At 35.0% G+C, this 21,952-nt stretch overlaps 1 pseudogene; it reads right to left on the bottom strand.

The window, feature by feature from the left end:
* Nucleotides 1–2,672: 2,672 nt before the first annotated feature.
* Nucleotides 2,673–15,103, bottom strand: LOC122353780 (annotated as a pseudogene).
* Between the last annotated feature and the right edge of the window lie 6,849 nt (nucleotides 15,104–21,952).

Raw genomic sequence — 21,952 nt, 5'->3', positions numbered from 1 at the left:
CATGGATAACACAGACGCCATGATGGTGTTCAATTGCGTCTTTGATCTCTTTGCCTTAACAATTAAATCTATTTAAACGGAAAACCCTCCTTTGGTGGGTAAACAACATTAGACAGGTCTATTTATGAGGGTTGGAAGACTGTCTGTGTGCAGGGGGGTCACAGAGGGATGTGGACTGATTAATTTCAGACTGAGTCTGATTCATCACAGCCTGTCACCTGATTGCACTTTAAAAAGGTGCTCCTCTCGAGAAGCAATCCGGTGCCATTCAGGCCAAATCCATCTCCCAAGGACAGTCAAAACCAGCTCCTCCGCTGCTCTATGGGCTGCTTAAAAACTCACACAAGACGACTCACGAGACTGTAGGCTAATAATCTAGCAAGGTTGCAAGTCTTGATGTGCTTTAACACTTATGTGACATGACATGTATTCACCATTTGAGACGACAAAGAGAATGAGCTGTACTAATCGATGTAAACTTAGATTAAACTTCAATTAAACTTCAATTAAGACACGTGGTTAGTATGTTTGAGGAGACTGGGGCTAGTTATTTTGAAAGCACTGAATGAAAAATTAAAAAGATAATTGTGAATTAAATCTTTTTTCACAGAATTGTGTCAGAATTTTAGCTATAGACATGCAATTCTGATGTGAGATAAAAGTCGCAATTAATTTTTTTATTTAGTAGTGGGAAAGAGCTTTCATAAATATTTACTCTTTTAAACTAAACTAACTTCAGTTATTCAATTATTTAACATGCTTTTATTAGAAACAAGTCTGTTTTTTCTTCATCCTGTAGGCTTTTCAGAAAATATTATAAAAAGCTAACTTCATTAAACTGAAGAAAATGAAATAGCAACATACTACATGCTGCTGTTTTGCTAAAAGAAATCTCTCTAGCTATAAATATACTGTTAATAAATTTATTACTAATGTATAATACCTGCCCCAATCAGGGCAGTTTTCATTCAAAATATTATATTTTACGCCAATGTTAAGGCAGATACTAGTTTTTATCATTCACTTATTTCTAATCTTTTAATATTACATTTTAGATTGAGTGTGCATATATATATATATATATCTATATAGATATAGATATATATACACAGAATACAGCTATTTGTGTAGTTGAATATCCTTTGTGATAACTAGCCCCACTCTAGCCCGTTCAAAGAATAATGTCAGATGATAGATGATATACATATGTTAGGACTGCTATTGAATTTATTCAGTCACTGTAGATGATGTCTAAAAAAAGAAAGGCACTGTTGTTTCTCTCATGCAAAACTTACGAATCATTCAATCCACCTGCAGGGTTTGTTTTTATGCAGTGAGAAATTACATCCATATATCAACAACTGACAATACAAGATTCCTGGTTAATAGTCAACAAAACAGAAATCACTCTAGTGGAAAGAAAAAACACACAAATACAGAATGCAGAACATAACTGAAATTACAGTATACATGATTGAATAGCAGTATTCCCGAAATGTTTTGGGTGCTGTTCTCACAGGACAGATTTGTCTTTGTAGATGTAAAATATTGAGCACAGTTTTGTTTTTTTCAGCCCACACACCATGTACATCATGCAGAGTCTGAGGTCGCGTAATCCATCCTATTCTACTCTGTTGTTTTGGTTTAGAAGATTTTATTTGTGAACAGCTCAGTAGAATTTGGCATTACCTTTTAAAACAGATGTGACTTTGTGTATATGATGCCTTACAATAGCTATAGAAAACACTAGATTTCGTTACACAGCTTTTGGGTCTGCTACAATGGTGCACTTACTAGAACTAGACTGAATTTAATATGGAGAAAAAAATTCTGTCATTAAATTCTTACTTTCGTGTTGTTCCAAACCTGCATGAATTGTTTCCGTTGAACACTAAGAAATATATTTTGGAGAATGTCGTTGTACAATAAAAAGTCAATGCTGTCACATGTTGTTTAGATCCTGATGTTCTTTAAAATATCACTTTACATTAAGGTCTCATTTGTTAACATTAGTTGCATTAGTCAACATTAAAGTTGATAAGTAAATGCAATTGTCCATTGCTTGCGTTTGTTCATAGTGCAATAAAGAGATCCCATGATTTTTCATGTTTGGGGTGAACCATCGCTTTATCTAACGTAATACATAGGACTTTTTGATTTAAAAATATATTTGTAAATGCTGTAGAAATTCTGTCCATTGCAAGAGCAGTTCTTGTAAACAAATTTTTACAGTGTTTAACTAATTTTTATTCTTAACAAATAAACCCACATTGTGTTGTAAAGTATTTTTATCTTCCCTAGAAGCAATTAAGTCATACAGGTTTGACACAATAAATTGACAGAATTTTCTCTTTTTGGATGAACTATACCATTAAGAAATACAGTAGTCACAATCAACATATGACCTTTGGCTTTGAAGATGTGTACATGTGTTTGTCAAAGAGCCATGAATGACAGCAACACGTAATTTTACACAAGCATCAGCTGGTCAAGACATCAGCTTCACAGTAGCGTCTCATTGGAATAGAGTCTCCGATCTGCCGGTCAGAAAGTGTAACTGACACCCCAAAACTTGTCCTCATATTTTGACCCGTGAGTTCCAGGACTGGACTTGACCCTGTCTTATTGTAATTTCCAATTACGCACCAGTCTACTGAGTCAGGAAGTTCTGTTCACAACATTACTTCAGCCTTGTCAACACAAGCCGGCAGATTAACAAGGCTGATGGAGCATCAGAGGAAGACCACATGAGAGCGGAAACACTTTGTCGCCATATGCGGAGGAGTAGAAAACAGGTCCATTGACAATTTTCGCATGCGGAAAACCTCCATTCAAACCCGCCCTGGATGCCACCGTTAAACTTCCGAGTGCAGACTTTGGTGTGAGAAGCTCCTGTTAGGGGAATAGAGCCCCATCCTGCAAGGAACATAGCGATTAGATCTCATCTGTGTCTCTGGTCTGAGGTATCTGTCTGCACACCGTCAGTCTCACCTTTTAATGCGGCTGATCTGCTCGCACAAGAAGGACAGGTACTGAGTGAGCTTCACCATGGCGATGATGAGCGTGCCCCCACCAGCGCACGTGGGCCAGAGGAGCGAAGCTAATGATGGCCCCGCCGCCGTAGAGACGCTGGCCAGGAGGACGCTGTCCTGCTGCTCCGAGGGTCAGAGTAACACAGGACCTGCTGGTGCGTCTTCAGACGCTCTGAGATGTTCATCACAATGCTGTGCATCAGCGTGTGGTCCTTGCGGCATTTTTGGGATGTAAAAACACTGCAGGGAAAGAAGGAAGTGCTTTTACTAGGAAGGAATTATTTCTATAGAGATAATCTTTAGATTGATGCATTTTTTGGCTTCTATACATTCAAATATGTGGACTTTCATTAATTTTTTAACAATAAATATATTAATCAAAATAAATTAAATGTAATATTCATACAAAATGAATTAAAATTCATTATATTCAGGATTTTTTAAATATTTTTGGAAGATTTATAGGGATGCAGTTGTAATGAAGAAAAGGCTAAAAATATTTTTTTCACTATTAAACATAGTATTTAAGCACATTAGCATAATACTTTGTTATTTTATTTATTTATTTAATTTTGGAAAACAATGATTGAGATCATGGAGATAAATTTATACATGGGTCAAAGACGTTAAGTTATCTGCAAAAGAAATTTACAAAAGTGATTTTATGTCCATAGAAAGCAGACTATTTGGAAGTTAATTATCAAATTTTAAGGTTAAAAAAATAAAATGTAGAAATAATATTACATTGTTATAATATTACATAATATTACAACATTACATTCAATTTAATACAATATTTCTCTGTAAAAATCAAACCACATACTTATTCTGACTAGTACATATTAAAACAAAATAAGTATAACAAATTGTATGTGTATATATATATATATGATGAATAAGGGAGCGTATGGCATTTTACTGTTTTAAATTAGTAAACTGAAATGGATTTTTGTTGTAAATATTTTAGTGGGTGTTTTATGTAAATCAGAAAAAATTGTTTTTATAAATGTATTTATTTGCTCAGAAAAACAAAAATTCAATTTCAGTTAAATAGAAAACTTTACATGTTTTTAAGAAAACAACAATTTTTTGTATTACACTTTTAAAATGGCATTTAACAGCAACCTGACTACATTGGTTGTATCAACAAACATAATTGAATAAAAATCAGAAGCTTTAAAATAAGTGTGCATGGCGTTACAGAAGAACTGCCCATGCTTCACTATTCACAGGTAATGTGATATATCTCTACACATATGGATAGGTGTGGTGTACTCTCAGGGTTGGCCTCGTGGGCCTCCTCGTTGTATGACAGCAGCTGCAGAACTTTGCTGGTGAAGTTCAGACCGACGAATACTTGAAGACAGGGAAACCTGGAGTTCTTCCTGCACTCTGAGCCACAGCTGTAGTTGCAGTTAATCTCAGCAACTATGCTAGAGTTCAGCACTGTGCAGTTTGACTCCTCTGTCCAAATGCTGAGAGAAAAGAAATGAGAGAAGTGGAAAAAATGTAAGAAATCATGTGTAATGGTGTTAAATGCATTTATAATACAAGATGAGGCGAGATGGCTGGTGGTTAACATGGTGCTGGAGAGCTTACTACAGTTTTACATTTTCAAGAGCCTTAATATTGATTAGGTTCAGGTGTGTTTGACTAAAGCTGAAATGAAACCCTGCAGGGAGGTAGATTTAGAGGAGCAGGGCTGAGCACACCTGACCTAATGTGAACCTTAACCTGTGGAGAAGTCAAATTACTTCCTAATGAGCTCTTCTTGCATGCTGTTGAAGATCATGTTGGAGGTAAAGTGAGCATAAACTCAAAGCAAAATGTACTTTATTTTATGAACGTTGCTCCACTTTTGCACTTTTTTCCAGTGACATTGTCAGTTCCTCTTACTATTTCTACCTCTCCCTTCTAGCCAGTTTCATATAAAGATCTGTTCTTAAGTAATAAAATCAAGTATTTTTTCCTCTAACTGTAATGTAAGATTTTCAAGATTATGAGTGCCTCATTTTATACAGCTACATTTTTAATTTTCGATCATTGCTTCCATAAATATTTTATTGCATTAGCATTTTTTTTTTGTTATAAACAGGTAATATGCTGAGATACTGTAAACACACCAATCCCGCCAAGAAACAAAAACCTACAAAATTGTCGGACAAATATTTTGCTAATATTCAGCACATTATTAGCCATTCCTTTTACAACTCGCAACAAATTATATAATCATAGTTACGTTTATTTTTATCTGAAGTGACACGCTAAGTACGATATGTACATCAGTGTCACCCTCCATGTTCACTAGGGTACACATTGGTGATTTGGCTCTGCTGTGGTGGCCGATTGCATGTTAGTGTTTGTGTTTGTGCCAGGCCTTTGTCTCCTACTCTATGAATAACAGACCTTGTGTTCTTTGGCTATTCCAAAGGCTCAGCTGCCTCTTTAATTGCCTTTGACCACAGTGTATGCCAGCCCTTATCTGCGTGCAGTCTGTGGTGGGTCAGTGGTATTTGGAAGAGCTCTACAGGACTCCGTTAGGCTCCTGTATCTCCATGTCACGGTCAAAAAGGAATGACATCGGCAAATTTTTGGTACATTGTGGAAAAATAGAATTAGTTCGTTAGCACTGAGCGATTGTGTTTGTGGGTATTTCATAAGCAGAAAAACCGCATTTCTGTACGGAATTAAATCTTCACAGACTGTGCTGGAAGCGTTTACTCAGAAATTAATATTAAATCATCACTTTTACTAAATTGCATTAGGCAAACTTTAATTTCCTTCAATGAAAAAGGAAACTGAGTACATGGTGTAACAGTATTAAGGTGTTGTTGTTGTTGTTGACGTTTTTGTTTTTAGGAAACAGTTGCATAACCACTGTATTTAACTCACAACACAAAACAAACATGCTACATGTAGCATGAGCAGTTTTTGACGTAAATTAGATTAGTATCATTTCAGAAATGTAAAGCAAAAACAGAATGGTCTGATTTCAGCTTTGTGTAATTAGGCTACATAAATATATCTGCAACAAAAACTGACTGTGACTCTCTGAGAGAGTCCCTGTAACCGCTTGGCTACCGTTGTAAACAAAGCAGCACTGCGCTTTTTTTCATTATGCAATATGGAAAATACCATCTTAACATTTCTGAAGACAGTTAGTTCCCCTCATATGAACTCCTAGCCCCAATTTTCTTGTAGGACTTTCTTCCAATATTCCTTTGCATTTTGAACAGTCACTTTGCTATATAGTATTTTCTTAAACCAGTTTACCATTTGTACCTGCACTATTACCTAATATTAAATGTGCTTGCTCATAATCACTATTCAATTCAGCATGTGAATAGAGAGAAATTACAGAATGCCCCTTTAATTCTGTGCTTTGATGTGTTTTTGTGCAGTTCTGTTCTTGGGAAGGTTTCTCAGCATCTTTACCTGTCTGAGTACTAGCGCACCATTGTGATGCCTAACACAAAGTACATCATGGCAGAGAAAAGGATCATGCTGAGGCTCAAGAGAATGGCTCTGTCCTCTCCAGCCTTCAGTGCTGTGACAGTCCTCCTCTTCTCCAAAATATCATACTTCTCGAATCTTTCTGATAAAAGGTCCTGCTTTGGGCTGTATAAGTCACAAGACACACAAAGGGGGAAAAAATGAAGGCATGGTATGTGCCTATTAGAACAAGATATTGCTTCAAGAATCCTTTTCGCCTGATCTTATTACATAAAAAATGTTTGAGGACAAGAATTAGGTTCGGTTCAGAACTCCTAAGACACTGCTACTGTCCTATTATATATGCATAGTTCCTTTCAAATATTTAGCTCATGATTCTTTAATCATGTTTTGACAGCAGGTCATATTGCTTTTGAAGATTATGCATGGGTGTGAAGGCAAGCTGTCTAACCTGTCTATCTTTATCAGTGACCTTTGATAATTACTGTGAGTACAGTGGTCAAAAGCATCACTAACTCACAACACACTTCCTGTGATTAGTCACGCCAGAATCCAACATTAGTTTGATCAATTAAAATTGCATTCACCTCATAATGTTAAATCAGTGCAGAACAAAAGTTACACTTACTGCTAATAACAGTGAGTGAATTTCCATGCATTAAATAGCTACTGTAAATACATTAAAACCTTGATGCATCGATTACAGAATGATGAGAGGAATTTTTATTCAGAAGGAAATGAAAATGTTGGCTCATTCAAGTTTTTAATGTTGAAATTAAATGTTGGAAAATGTTGCTGTTGTAAATAAATAATAACTTGTATATTTTATGTTTAATACATGTTCATATTTTTTTCAATACTTTGTTTTGAGCCATTCACGATTCAGTTAAAGCACATTTTTAAATACTCTCATAATTTAATAACACTGTTAAATCATTTATTCTGTATTTTCACTTTTAAACAAATTATTGTAGTTTTTGTTGTCACATTTTAGTTATTTTTAGTTATCAGCTGTAAATAAAATTATTTAATAGTAATTTGTTTTTAAATTATTTAAAAGTAAAATGTATTCTATTTATATATATATATATTATATATATATATCATACTTTATTTATAATATATATTTCATATATCATTTGTTACATGTTGTTACATACACTTGCTATTATAATAGCATAATAATTCTTATTTACATGCAAATCAACTTAAACCAAACTCCTAATCATATAAGGTGCATGTAGATTAATAATATTGCTTGGTACTCTAAATGCATAATTACACAAATTTAACAAAGAAACCTTTAAAATAAATTTTTTAGTTTACAGTTATTTTTTTGACGATACTATCCTCTGTACTTAAATGCAACACCTTACTGAGACCCTAGAAAATTGTCAAATCTGGTTCACTTAGTTAGTTAGTTAGTTAGTTAGTTAGTTAGTTAGTTAGCTGGGTCTTTATACTTTTACCTTCTCTCACTTCCTGATCCCTGAGCTCCTTTACTTCCAGCCCAGCAGAAACATTCTCCCAGTTATTCCAGTGTGTGCGGCTCTTTCTGAAGCACTCAAAAAAAGACTGCCGGTTGACCTGATGAGGAAAAAAACACTGTTAGGTCGACTCATGTGCTTCTCTCTCCACACAGGTTCGTTTGCAGACTGCTCCCAGCGCAAAAAGACAGATGTGTCTTTCTGTAAAAAACAAAAACATCAACAGCCTTTCAACCACAATCTTAAAAGATGACTTCATCATTGTGACAAACATATTAAGTCCAAAAGGAGAATCCATCAAAAAAAAGAAAGTTTCTATAATCCTCAGCAGCTGCAACAAAGTCCATCTCATGTGCTTGAAGCAGTTCTTGTAAATAAAACTCACTTCTCAGGCATTGAACTAAGCATCTGCTCTTCATTTCCTGCCTGTTGGTTTGTTATTGACTATTCATGGCATGCAAGAGTGGCAGGGGGTGGAAAATAATAATGATGAGTAGTGAGCAAGGAGAGGAGGACCATTCACGGCATTGATCCCTTCCTCCAGCCCTGGCAGAGAGAGAGAGAGAGAGAGAGTGGAGTGAGAGAGGAAAGAGAGAGGGGAGTCTCCTCCTCCTGCACCCTGTTGCTGATTGGTGTTGATGGAGAGTCCTGCAGCATCAAGGTGACACAGGTGTTTTGGGGCACGCGCTTGTTAATTGACTGACTGCACGCTGGCTCCTCAGATGCTGTCCAGACTTCATCACCCAGCCTGTTTCTTTACACAGAGTCCATTGCGTATTTATATGTAAATCTGATACAAAGAGCTGAGATTGTGTTGCTATTTGTTATAACTGCTAATTTAGTGGGATAGTGCTAGAATATATATATATATATATATATATATATATATATATATATATATATATATATATATACACTTTTTTTCTTCAGTTGTGAATTTGTGTTAATCCTCTAAATAAACTGAATTCAAGTTCATGCATTTTAGTACATATAATTATATATATTTACTGCTTTATTGTGTAATTTATTATTCATATTTTGATAAATAATTCTTTTGATATTACAGATTACATATATACATTTTTTTTCAGATTTTATTTTAAACATTTCTTGATACAGTACAAGATCACTAACAGTCTTCTTGATGATCTGACGAACTATACCTCATTTGTGCAAAAGTGATTTATATATTTCGCAACAACAACAGCTGATTGTTACTGTATGGTTGTGTTTCAGCCTCTAAACATTCTTTTAATTAGGGAGTTAATACATTGGTAGAAGATTTAGTGTCGCGTAGTCGCGTATCATACCAACTACATTACTAACATTACTGAATCTTTTATACCAATGTATTTACAAGGTAATTATAGAAATCTTATAACAAAAATACGTAGCTGACTGAGCAGTTTCCACTCTCTGGCTGACCTGCCTACAAAGGTGCAGAGCAACACTTTATCTAAAAATCAACAGCGGCAGGAGAGTTGTAAACGCTAAAGATGGAATGTGCCACATATCATATTTGTGAGCGTGACTTCTCCTTCTTTGCCTATGCTGAGTGGGCCTGATCACAGGGCAGTGAATCAGATATGAGGCAGAAGCAGACAGGAAAGCACTGGACTCCAAGGAAACCCATTGTACCTACTGCACCTTCAAAACAGCTGCTAAAAATGCCAGGGCAAAGGGCAATTGAGAACCACATCCAGTGTTTTTAATATAGAATGGCTGTTTTAAAAAGCTTGGTATCGTCTGGGGCAGTTGGTATTTGGTTCTTCTGGTCACCTTAGCTGGGTAAGTGACGTCTTACTAAGAGCCTTTTTTTGTTACTAAAAAAACACAGATATCTGGCATTCACTCAAAATAGCTGAACGTCTAATCTGCTGCACATGATGGGATTTCATTAAACTCATATTGTCACTCTGCCGTGATTTATGAGAGCCATTGTTGATATCTACACTAGGCCAAACCATTTCTTCCCCATCCCAGTGCAACAATAGCTACTTAATGACCAATTAACATACGATATTTTTTTTCAAGTCATGTTACTAAAACCAAAATTCCAAAAATATTTCAGCTTGTTCAAAAACATCCATTGATTGGTAAACCCTCGTGAATACAATTTTTTGCATTGCTGAATTCCATTACATAGTTTTGAACTGTTTTAATGCAGCGCTAGTTTATTCCACAAAATGGCAACATGGTTTGAGCTGATGAACACAAAGTTTTTTCTACATAAGACAAACACTGCTATTTTTACTGCTTTCACACTATTCCATCTTAGTAGTTATTTATAGTCGTACTTACTGATGAATTATTATTATTTAAAGCACCTAATCTCATAACAATTATAGTACCTTGCAGCATTTAAAAAAAAAAACCTCTTTTTCAATTTTAACTAATGAATCACATTTAGAACTTAAATCAAAGATTCAGCTGCCTTTGCAGTGTATTTTACAGTAACTTATTAAACAGATTTGGCAACACTAGTATAGAGAATTATACAATGAATAGTAATGTCCAATTTTATACAATATTGTTGTATGATATTGTTTAATATATATTTTATATCAGGTCTCATAAAGAGGTATATATATAAACACAAATATAAATATGCTAATGATAAAATTTCTGATGGCAAAATTAACTTTGCAACAAATGCTATCCTATCTGTCCGTCTGCCTATTTATTTACCTGTTCATCTATTCATCTATCTATCTATATCTATCTATCTATCTATCTATCTATCTACTCCATCTATCTAGTCGATGTTAAATACTTTAGTCAGAAACCATATGAGGTTTCAAACATTTTTAAGCTGCAGGAAGTTTAGTTTGTCAGAGACAAAGATATATATTCTGAACTTGAATGATGTTATTTAGCTATGCGCCATTTAGCTGGTAGACAACATGGAAAATGTGCTATTCTCAGGTGAGTTGTCTTCTATCTTCAACTAATGACATGCTAATGTTGCCTTCTGAGGCCTGCACATTAAAATGATAAATAATTGTTGCTCTTTCAGCACCCATTAACCGCTCATGTTCTCCAGGTGTTCCCAGTGCAAACCAGCTGGAACCACAACCAGAGTTACTTTTCTGTTTAAAGCAAATATTTTCATAGATACTTACACTCTGGGAAACCTTACCTTTACTCTCTACTTATCAAACATTTCATTGATTCTATTTCAATCTTTTAAGATGTTGACTCAGTATGGTGTACATCCAGTTAGATGGCTGTAACTGCTTTTGCTTATCGTGTCTCATTAACAACGTTGTATCTATTAGCACATGATTCTGTTCAATCCTTGCTATTTTCTAACATAATTGCTACACCCAATGTTGCATGAAAATGATGGTTTATGACAAAAACAAGAGTGTACATCAAAGACAGGTTAAAGAAGAGCGCAATGAAATGTTCAGAGCTGACTGAAACAATGTCAGTGAGGACAAAGTCCATGCACAGATACTGGATATGCAAACAGTTTGTTAACTCTCTAGGATGAGAAAGACAATAATAACACAATTCGGCCTTGATACTGCTGCATATGAAATAATATGTTACCGATCACTGGTATTCCTATTACATGCCTCACTAGAATATTTTGATTCTGATTTGCAAGGTCAATTATTTTTCAAACATCTGCCATCGCTCATCAAAGGTCTGTCAATGGCGAGTTAGTGCTGTTTATATTATCAATATTGCGCCTAAATTTATTTTATGTTTTTCCTGTTACAAGCAAAATTAAAAAGTGCTAATTTATGTTGAGGTACCGATCTGGAATTTATTTTTGTAATAATGGGTTATTGACTTTTGAAACGAGTGTTTTCAAGTACCTGAACGCATAATTTTAGCAAGACACAAAATACGCACTAACGAGTAAGGCATATCGATTTACATTACTAAAGTGTAATTTCGTGACAATTACTTGAAGAATATCAATTTATGATTTCAAAACAATCTTAACATGCTGGGATATTCAAAACAGATGCTTTTGAATCGTTACGCCACACGATTCAGCTTTGGGTCATAGACGAGTATGTTTGTTCGTAGATCATGAGTATGAAGATGTATTTAAAGCTGAGGATCCTTGGTTCGACCCTGCAACTATGCTTGACAAACGGTTTTGAAGTTTGTGTAAAAGTGAGCTTGAGACGTTTTGCATTTGTTAATACTATTGGTAGATTTAGGTTGGATTTAGTGTAGTAATTTCCAACATGATAGAGAATTGTAACTTTAAGCAACAGTCAGGAGAGATATTTCAATTCTGAACCGCCACAATACATACTCATATTAACGTAATAAAATGTGCCAGGGTTCATGTATTGAACCTAAAGTTTTAGCAATTAATTAGTGGACATTTCTTGTTTGAAACTGTGGTGAAACCTGCAGGCAAAAGTGCACAGATTTTTTATGGAGGCAAGGTTATTTTATGCAGCATTCTGAGGGATCAAACATAGTTAGTGTTTATTTCATTGTTGATGATTAAAAACTCAATCAGGTAGAATAATTGGCCGCAAAGAATGCCAAAACTCATCACTGAATCACTGGCCATTTACAGGTTGATCATTTTTCATGCTAAAATCTGTATAATACATTGCCATTGTTTCAGATCTTGACAACTGTTTTTCTAATTTACTGCTCGGGCTAAGCAAACATAATTACCTTTAACGGAGCATTTTCCAGGTCTATTAATGCAATGAGATTTTTACTTTGAATTCTTTCAGTGCTGCCGCCAGATTTCAACATTATCTAAACAAATGCATATGGAATATAATATGCCTTATTTTGCACAGTAGATGCAAATGCAGGACTTAAACGGAGAGCAATTCACATAGCAAACAAAAGTGATTGATGAAGCCTACTAAACAAATAAAGTGCAAAATAAAAACATAATTTATTTATGCATTTATGTAAGAATGTGATGGAACTAAAAAGCTGCAATAAGAAATCCAGACTTCATGACTATCCAAATACCCAAGTCTATTTATGTTGAATGAATTATTTGGTTACATATAAATTGTTCTCTGAGAAATTCCTCACCATTTACATTAAGAACTACCGATATAAAGATGTTTATATGGGGTCAATAAAACTGTTCAAAGGTAAATTAGGTTTATTTTGGAGAGTGCCTTTCTCGAAATTAGTATTGATCTTCTGGCATGAAACATCACTTCATTGTGTTGGACAACGCCACTGTTGTTGTAGTTTTAATTGTACATTCAACACTCATCATAGATCATCAGAGAAAAATAACGCCCCAGAGTCCAATAAAGATACCTTTGTGAAATTGATGCCAGATGGGCTTGTTCATCGCCTTGAGACAGCGAATATGATTTAAATGTTCTCAGTTGTGTAATTGATAGGTGTATTAAGAATCCAAATAGTCATCATCAATGCCAAATGAGAGATAAAATTCAAGCTAAAAGGTAAATAAGTCTATTAGCAGTAACTTTGAGGAAGGACAAATACAAAGCTTAGATTAACTTTTTAGGATGATAGTTTGACTCACTTAATGTAAATTTACGCTTTTTTTATAAATATAATCATATATTTCTATGGTATCAAATGGCAAAATATAGCCGTTAAAAAAACAAAAACATTATGGCTGACAATATAGTTCAGTCAGGTTCTCACAAGAATTAATTTACTGTATGAAAATATAGCTTGTAGTAATTTATAGCAAAGCATGTACCGTATTAAATGACAAACTATACAATAGTACATGATAAATGAATGTAAAGCTTTCTATCGCATACATTTTTCAGTTGCCAGCAGGGTTATTACAGCTAAAACTGCAACTTGAAATAAAAACATGAAACCTTTTTATTTAATTGATTGAAGGCTTATATATATATATATATATATATATATATATACATGTTATGTGTCACGATTTGGCCTCTTTGTTGTTTTCTTGTCCCATGCCAAAGTTCTACTTTTCTGGTTAATTGTCCTTATTGTGTTCAGTGTGTCTTGTTAATTTAGTAATTTCCAGTGTTTATAAGTTCCAGTTTGTTTCACTTCTGGATCAATACTGGTCTCATCTTTGCATGTGTATGGTTCTAGTTCGTTCGCCTACTACTACTAGTGCAGTGCAGTAGTAGTAGTAGTAGTAGTAGTAGTAGTAGTAGTATTTAATCTTTTGTGAAGATTTAAGAAGAGATATATTCTTGTTGAGGCTCCTTCCTCAACCATCATATCTAATTATATATATATATATATACATATTAAAATAGTGCTTTACTACAAATTACTATACAAAGACAGTAGCAAAAAAAAAAATGTAACTAGAATGTGATCTGAATTACAAAAATGAAAAGCCAATAAATATATTTTCCACTTCCTGATGTGCAAGGTTTGCAATATTTGCCAGATACTATTCTTGAAATCTAAATAAATTTAGAAGTTGTTAGCCATGGCTATTACTAATCAAAATTGTTGTAATATATTTACAGTAGTTTATTTAAAGAAATGTACAATATATCTTCATGATCTTTATTTATCCTAATGATGTTAGGCATAAAAGAAAATACATAATTATGACCGATACAGTGTATTTGGCTATTGCTACAAATATACCCTCAGCCGACTTAAAAGGACACTCCACTCGTGGGCTCCGACTCTCCCAGAGTTAATAAGTTGAGTTTATGACTCTTTAGCATAGCTACATAGGTCATTGAATCCAATTAGACCAATTGCATCGTGATTTAAAATGACAAAAGTTATTTGATATTTTTCCTGTTGAAACTTGACTCTTCTGTAGTTATATCAAGGTACTAAACTGTCGGAAAAGTTTAAAGATCCGCTGTAGCGTTTCCAGAGAAACAGATTTGTCAGCGTAAGTTCTGTAGATTAGCAATCTGTGTATTCTGAAAACTTTGGTGCTGGAAGGTCAGCGGGTTCTTCAAGGTGTCTCCATACGGCAGCCGACATCAATGCAGCAATACAGACACATGTCACATTAGGCTAACGTGAAATTTACAGCCATCGCTGCCACGATTAGCTTTAAAAGTATGAGGGAAGAAGGAGGGGTTCAACCTGAGCCGAGGGTGCTTGGATGAGCAAGTGCTGCTGAACCAGGCTGGGCTGTAATTTACAGCGGTTATGAACAGAAACTGCGCTCACACTTGCCGCCATCGTTGTTGTGTGTCACGACGCGGCAACAAATGGGCTTCATTTATATTAAAGAAAAGATGGTGTCTAGATGATAACATTTATTACCCCAGTAAACACATTCAAGTAACTGCCTTACTCACTTTAGCAACGTGGCATTCAAGTGTGACACCAGCTGATCTCATTTTTAGATCCTGATTCAAGAAGAGCAGAATTTAGATGAACACGGTGATAAGTGTAATTATTTGAATCGCACATTTATTAAGGGAGGTCCTAAAGATATCATTTTACCAACATGCAACAGTAAAGTTAAACACAAATCACCCGACAAAGATTCTGATTGACTAGCAACCATATTAAAGATTTTGATCAGACTATTATTTCTGGGATGTTACATGCTTAAATGTAATTTTATAAAAATGTTAATATACATTATAAGATTTATGAAACCCAAGCATAAATGTCTGAAAACCTTTAAATGACTGAATTTAAATTACTGACCTTTTTAAAAGCTTTAAGATTTTAAAGTTAGCATTTATATCAAATATACTGACAAATGTGAAATAATAAATCCTTTTTTTTATTACATATTTAAGATTATATTGTTATAATTGATGTATATTTTATTGGGTCCATTTTATTTAAGATTTTAAATCTTACATTTCTTGAACAATTCTTGTTTCTTAAGAAATGTTTCTTGAGTAACAAATCAAGGATCATGTGACTCCTTAAGATCGGAATGATGGATAATATTTTGTGATATAATAAAAATAAAATATTGGCAACTTGCCAAAAGCTGTTGTAACTGTAAAAAGTGTTACATAAAAAGTTTTTTTTAACTGTGTAAATGTAGTCTTGGTGAACATAAGATGATCTTTCAAAACATAAAACATTAACAATCAAACTTCAAAATCAGATGATTTAGCAAACAATCAGAGATGCTGAATTGAAACATTTTTGCAAAATTGATCAGGGCTGAGGGTCTATAAACTATCTAGTTTCTGAATGCTTTCGGGAGACACTCAAAGCCTTTCTGGTGCTGTACGAGAATGAAAAAAAGCTGTTGTAAAAGAAATTCTTTTCTTAGCCAAATGCACATCATTCTCACCTCTACTCTCACAGCTCAATGTGCTGAGAGACATCCAATGGCCCTCACCCTGAATAAAAGAATCAAGAAGATAACCCATATTCCCTCTGTTACAGCCGTATAGTTCTCTGATGTTCTGCTCGCTTAGGCAAATAAAATTCATCATAGCTGGTTACACCTACCAAAGATACACTCAGCAGTGTTTGCAAATATCGTTTTGGTACTGAGAGTGTGGAAGCAATTTCCTTTTCCACATCGAGACTATAAATCCTTCCGCTGTATTTCAAAACTGTGCCTGCGTTTAGAAATACCTGAAATCGCAGAGGCTTCCGGCACGTATGACAACCGTCGCATTCAGCGTCAGCCGTAACACGAGGCCGATGATGAATAAAGCAGACTCCGTTCTGGCCGTGAGATTGACGCGTTTTAGCAGAGCAGCTTCGTCCGTTCGTCAATACTACCGAGTGAGAAAGCGGAGTGCTCTCGACAGCAGCTATCAATTGCGGAATGTAAACTTGTTGTTTTCTCCAGCTCCGCTGCTGGTCAGAGAGCCAGCCAGCAGACTGTTAATCACGCTCACTCAGGCTCAGCGAGACAGGCCGCCGCAGCCGCAGGGTAATGACAATTTCCAAAACAACAGGGATAAATCATAGGTAGGCCCGCGACACCAGCACAGGAAATGTTATGCTGGGCAAATCTGACAAAACCAGAACTATAGGCATCTGCTCTGGGCTGTTTTGTACTGAATAACATCACACTCGGATGTGGTTGCCGTAACATATACTGTATGCAAACGTTTTTTATCAGACAGTCAGCTGATGTAAAATGTAACCAATTAATTGATGTACTGATTGGTGTAAGCAGTTTAATAAATAATCGCATGTAAATGTATATATCAGCAAAAAGTCTCCAACAAGGATGCATTTGTTTGATCAAAGCATGTTAAAACGCAATGTTGTGAATTTATATAATAGTTAATAGCAGATGGGTGAATGTATTATAAATATATGAGTTTATACCGTATATTAAATCATGACAATCTGTCATATCATGTGTGAAAGATGTAAGATGATGACAGGCAACAAATTAACAGTCCTTTAATAATCCGAATCAGGTAAATTACACACACACACAAACACACACACAAATTTCCAGTAGATAAGACTCTAACACATAGAGCACTCAAATAGATCAAACTTAATAAAGGGGAGATAATTGACTTGATTTAACTAGACAAACTGGAATATAGAAAATGAACAATCAGAATGAGACACAAACTAAATCATACACAGAGTAAATGGGGGAATGAAATAACAACAAAATGTCTATGATCGTTACATACCCGTGCATCCAAAATAAAACCTTTGTTTATAATATGTGTGTTAGAATAGTGTAAATATTTATATATATATATATATATATATATATATATATATATATATATTTATATCTTATGTGTGTGTGTGTAATTATATATACATAATAAATACACACACACAGTACACATTCATATGAATTATTACTAATGCAGCATATATATATATAGGAGAGAGATGTATATATATATATATATATATGCTACATATAAAGTATATATATATATATATGGCATATAACTGTTTTATTGTAGCTTACTGTTGCAAGCACACAAGTTATATGCCATGTAAAATAAAAGATGTCTTTTTAAACACTTTTTCCCAGTTAATCTAGCACAGTGATGCAAAGTTACTAAAAAAGTATGGTACTGTTTAGCCAATAGGTTTCATAGATTTGATTGTTCGCTGCTTTACGTAGAGAACACATGCTGATTACTGCAATCAGAGTTCGCTGCAGTTTAAGAAACATAATATTCCTCCATTAGCTTGTTTTTCAACAATCAAAGCTGTACCCAAAATAGGATAATCAAATTTAACTGTCACTAACTTTCAAAGTCTTGCATCACCACTTTGTGTGCACGACTTGTATGTAGCAGCCAAAATCCCAAAGTTATTTTAAAATGTAACCTAACTTTTCTCTGCCGTATATGTCCTGTTCCCAACTGCTTCTGGGACTTTAGAGAGATTTTAATAGAAAGCTGGTTTAGAAGACCAATCCTTTAGATCAGCTAGTTAAATGACAAACAAGAAAAACAGTGTTTTAGAGTTTAACTCAAAATGCAAAACTCTGACATCCCTCGCCAACACAAATGAAGACATTTCATAGTCTGCTCTGAGCTGCATATGTTACTAATCTAGAAGAAGTAAATATTAGGTTATTTATTTACAGAACATATCAAACTACTGTTACACACTTTTTTATTGATCAGGCAGATTTACAAAAGCATGTTAGGGCGTAATAAATGATGACAGAATTGTCATTTTGGAGTGTACTATATCTTTCTTAATAATTTTTGTTCATACTGATCATATTTGTGTTGGTCTGCCACCAAAACGAAATTAGCTTGTGTTTTACTTTTTAGGTTTATTCAGAACCCGATTTTGCTCTAGTGTGATTAACAATAATGATCAGATTTGAAGAACCAATGTGAGTTTGTGGGGCTTGCTAAATCTGTGTTTGGGTGCTTGGGTACATCTATCATTTCTTCTGATTTTAGGGACAATTTAAAAAGTATTCATAGTTTTCTTTTATGGGTGTTAGATACAGTTTAAAATGTTACCACAGGATATTGGTGACATTTGTCTGATAAATTATATGAGACTATTACTACAATTTCTGAAGAGGCTGCAAATGTGAGTTTTATTATGTTATTGTTAGTAGAATTAGTAGTATTTTTGTCAAATCTTGCATTATTTAAAATGTTCACTGTGCAGTTTAGGATGTGTTATTTAGACACTGGCATTGTTTGAAAAACAATGTTTCACTTAAAACAAATATGTCTAACTTACATCAGAATTTCTTTCCAACAGTTTTAACCGAGGATTCTAAAATGCAGGTTTTGTAAAATTAGGTTCAGGAGACTTACATAATATGCTTTCGCCACATTACCACTAGTACTTTCATGTTTATACAGTTCACATGTCTGAGAACAGCTCATGATTAAAAACTGCAAACTCAGCCATGAGTTTATAACACACGGAAGGCTAATAACCTCTTCTGGAATCATTGTCCCATCGCATAGAACAGAACACACTCACAGATCACCACCCATTGTGTTTGGTATCAGCCAGACGGACTGAATCATGTTATGTAATCATCCTGTTTCCATTTTGAAGCAGTCACTCTTCATTCAAACCATTTTAACCCAGTAAAAGGCTCAACAACGACGCTGGAAGGCAACCCGATTAATCTGGCGCAAGCATTGAAAATTCTCTCTCGTGTTCGGCAAACAATCGCATATGCTAGCCAACACGTGAGTTAAAGAACGCTCATCTGCTTGCAGGCTGCTGTGTCTCTAGGGCCCAGAAACGCCTGTCCTGCAGATCATGTAACCCCAAGATGAATTACAACAGAGGCTGTGCACTTGCTTGTCTCATAAGAAACTCAGGAGGATTTCTGGGAAGCCAGGTATGCCATGCTGAGCTTTCTGCTGTTGTCAGAATCTAGCTATCTAGCTATATACATGTTTTTCCGATATATTCAAGGGCAGAAGGTGTCAACACTTAGAGGACCTCTACTGACAAATCCTGGCTGGCCAGGTGGAAATTCTGACTGAGCACACACTTAGCTTTTTATGCTCCAACATTTTGCCTAAGGTCAAAACACTGGTAACTTCTGCTGACTATTGTCTCTGGTTTGAGCCTGCAAATGCAACTTCAGGAAAATGGAGACTGCTTAAACTCAATACGTTTCAGCTTCTGCCAAAAACAAATATCAGTTGAGCTCAGGTTATTGAAAGCCCTATAAAACAGTAGTGGTCACACAATGTCATTTGTCGTTTCTTTACCATTGCTGTGACTGTAGAAAGATAAAACACAAGTTGAGGTTATTTCTGCTCGCTTAACCTAGTTCACATGTTGTGATGGACCGCCAAATATTCCCCAAACCACAAAAAGCACAAAGTGGTGGGAACGAGTTGCTTGGCATCATCTGGCGCTCAAAGCTGCTGATGTGCTCATCCAGACAAAGCACTGGCTGAAATAAAAGGCTCTGCTGATTTAAATTTGCTTAGCTGATCACTGGTGAGGACAGTAAGGTCACCGATATTAGTTTGCACCACAGATGCGGATACTGTATTTCTGTCGTGTGATATCATGTACTTCAAAGAAATGGGGGACATTTTATCCGTTTTTTCTGTCTGTCGTCTCAAGAATTTTTATCCTTGTCCCGCTGTAAGTCGGGAGCATAATTGTTTTGGCTATTCTGTCTGAATATCTGTCTGTTGTTTGAATTTCAAATGAATGTTTTGTAATTCCATCAGTTTGTCTTTGTTCTACTTATAGTTCATCTATTGATTATCTAACAAACTTTCTATCTATTGTTTTATCCTGTCTGTTTTGGTTGTCTTTGACTGCTTTATTATTCTGTCTCATTTTATTTTCTAAGATTGTTTTGTTACATTTTGTGTGTTTGATATTATCACATCGGCTTGATTCGGATCTGCTCAATGCAATACACTGTCAGCTCAAATCTAAGACTAAAGACAATTAGATCAAAAGCTCTTGATAATATAAATGTTTTGCTCTCTCTGAAAGAGCGATTAGCAGTCAAATTCAGTAGTACTAAAATATTTCATTGCATGACACCCATATTCCTATTTAAGTAAACAGGTTTTTATGCATAGTTAATAGACTACATTATTAGGCTATTTGGCCATCATTCATAATAGATTAAATATAATCTATAAAGGTGGACAATGACATATTTAAACAGAATCAAGATATTTCAAGATCTAGTTTTCAAGAGTGCTTTATTTTGTTCCCTTTCTAGCCTGAATTATTTGAACAATTCTAAGCTTTGGTATAGCGTGCCATCTCCTGCTCTGCCTCAAAAGTCTATTAAACTGTTAATGCAGAAATACTGTTGATGTTGTTTTGTCTGTCTATTGTTTTGTTCAGTGGATCATTTTATCATTCTGTGTTGTTTGTTTTCTATCACTTCTGATTTCTGTCACTTTGCTCTCTGACAAACAGAAGTTTGTCTGTTTGTCATTTTATTGTCTGTCATTTCTTCTCGTTTCCATTTTCTTTCTATCAAACTATTTCCTACTATCTATTTGCATCTCATTGTTCTGTCTGTCCGTTTGTTGTTCTAACAGGATCTTTCTTTATGGTCTAGTCTGTTCTGCTGGTCTGACCATTCAGATTCCTTTTAGCACCTCGCAATTTTTATTTTCTATATATATTTAAAATAGCAGTAAATTTCCATGTGGTGATTTTCTTTATTTAATTTGAGCATTCATATGATCATGATTATCCATCCGTTAATCACAATGGGGAATCTGATTCGATGATATACCATTCGGTCCTTAACTTTGCTGGGGAGCTTGGCAGGCAATTTCAAATCTACACCTGCTGGTGCATCTAAGGTTGCTCTGGTTGCCCATTTCAGCCAGTTAGAAAACGCCATGAGCCGTGTGACACACCCCTGAGCACAGAAATGCCAGTTCCTCTCTATGTGCAAGGTGCTAATGGACATGGCTTTGCCGCTTCGCTGCTCAGGATCTGACAGTAGCTAAACGTGCGGCACCAGAGAGGCTGGGCGTGGCTCCTACTGAAGGTCAGTCTGTGGGCTCCTTACTAAAATATAAAGCGTTATAGTCATGAGGAACAGCATGCCTGCTACAGCTGGATGATCTACACACAAATATACCATAGCATCTGCAAAGAAATATATGATAAACTAGGTAG

Source organism: Puntigrus tetrazona, chromosome 11 (assembly GCF_018831695.1).
Source record: "Puntigrus tetrazona isolate hp1 chromosome 11, ASM1883169v1, whole genome shotgun sequence".
Lineage (NCBI taxonomy): Eukaryota > Metazoa > Chordata > Actinopteri > Cypriniformes > Cyprinidae > Puntigrus > Puntigrus tetrazona.
The sequence above is the reverse complement of the archived record's forward strand: the minus strand, read 5'-3'. Positions and strand labels throughout refer to the sequence as shown.